At 50.9% G+C, this 1,712-nt stretch overlaps 1 protein-coding gene across 5 annotated transcripts in view; it reads left to right on the plus strand.

Annotated features, from left to right (window-relative positions):
* Ift122 (intraflagellar transport 122) overlaps nt 1-1,712 on the plus strand; it is a 63,555-nt gene that overhangs the window by 12,077 nt on the left and 49,766 nt on the right. The gene's annotated exons all lie outside the window — the stretch shown is intronic.

The raw sequence follows: 1,712 nt of genomic DNA on the forward strand, positions 1-1,712 counted from the left end.
CATGTGGTGCTAGGGGATTGAACTGCGGTCCCTGTGCTTTGCTAAGCTTGTTCTAAGTAGGTGCTTTAGACCACTGAGCCATCTCACCAGCCCCTCTACCTGCCTTTTGATGGTTGTAAAATCTAGCTTGCAGGTTGGGGTGGTAGATGGTTTAGATATCAGCTCTGGTTCTGGCAGGTGACTCCACAGGTACTTATCTGGGGCTGGGTGCTGCCTATGGCCAGGTGGGTCTTGGCCTTCCCCACATGATTCTCCCTAAAAACAGTAGGCTCTGAATAAAGGTAGAGTTAGTCTGACACCACCACCCCCAATGCCAGAGGCATGAGTGGGGCCAGGAGGGATGAGGCTGATCAGATTGGTGGGGATAGACTCTGACTAAAAGCTCAGTGTTGCCTGCCAGAGGAGGGAGGGAGGGAGGGAGGGAGAGGAGAGAGAGAGAGAGAGAGAGAGAGAGAGAGAGAGAGAGAGAGAGCGAGCATGTGCGCGCGTGTGCCCACATGCACGCAAGAGCAGGCAAGCATGACTCAGAATTTCTGGTCTGGCCAGATAGAGGGGGCATGGTCTCCTCTGTGAGGGGAGGGCCTGCGATGGAGACCAGGAGTGCAGTTTGACTTGGGGTCTGAGGAGAGGTGAGAAGGTGAGGAGGACTCTGTGGGGTACAGGTGTGGAATGGGGGATTCCTATTGCCAGGCACCAGGTAGGTTGTGCATAGAACTGAGTTACAGATAAATCCTGCCTGACCCCCAGCATGGGGCTAAGAGGAAGAACGTGAGGTATAGAGTGACACAGCCCCAGAAGCTCTACATCTGGGCTGGTCATTGAGTCCAGAGTCTCTGCTTCCTGTGTTCAGTGGATGCAGGGTTAGCAATGGTATCCTGTGCCCACTGCCAACAAGTCACAGAGATGAAGTGCTATTGGATGACTCCTTGGAGATCACCAGATGGACTTTTAACTTCCTCTGGATGGTGGAGCTCTGTGAGAATCAAATATAAGCTATAGCTAGGCCCATCTCTAGCAGAATGCACACACTTCGGGTGGAGGCAGAGTTTTGCACATGCAGTGTCAGCCTGAGGTAGCCTAGTCTCTTCACTTGGGCCTATACCCACTTAGAGGAGAGTTCATGGCCCAGGTTACACAGCAAGTCGGTGGTGTGCAGGCCATGACAGTCACATTTCTTTAAGTGCATATTTGACTTCAGGTTGATGGGAGACCTGGAGGAGGAACCTCAGGGCTGAACTGCCCTGCTGCATCCTAGAGGCCCTGAGTGGATCCCATGGGTGCAGAGGGCTGTTGGTCTCTGGCCTGCAGCACCCTTAAGGTCAGGGTGTCACTAGCAGTGCGCCTATCACATGTGACCTTCTCAGAAGCCTCTGAGACAGCCACAGGGCACTCTGACTTCCTCGGTAGATAGGTAATCAGGACTGGCCATATGCAACCCTGTTGGAGGGGGCAGTGGCCTTGATCTCTTGCACATTACGCTGCCTTTCCAGGCCATTTATATAATAATGAGGAGGTCTTTTCTTTTTTCTTTTTTTTTTTTTTGGTGGAACCAGGTATTGAACTCAGGCCCTTGCACTTGTCAGGCAAGCGCTTATTCTACTGAGCCATCTCCCTGGCCCCAGAGGAGGTCTTTTCTTAATTTTTGTTTTATTTTTTATTTTTATTTTTATTTTTTTTCAAAGTTTTATTGATAAACAGATAGCAATGAGACA

Source organism: Octodon degus, unplaced genomic scaffold, assembly GCF_000260255.1.
Source record: "Octodon degus isolate 3935 unplaced genomic scaffold, OctDeg1.0 scaffold00233, whole genome shotgun sequence".
Classification (NCBI taxonomy): Eukaryota; Metazoa; Chordata; class Mammalia; order Rodentia; family Octodontidae; genus Octodon; species Octodon degus.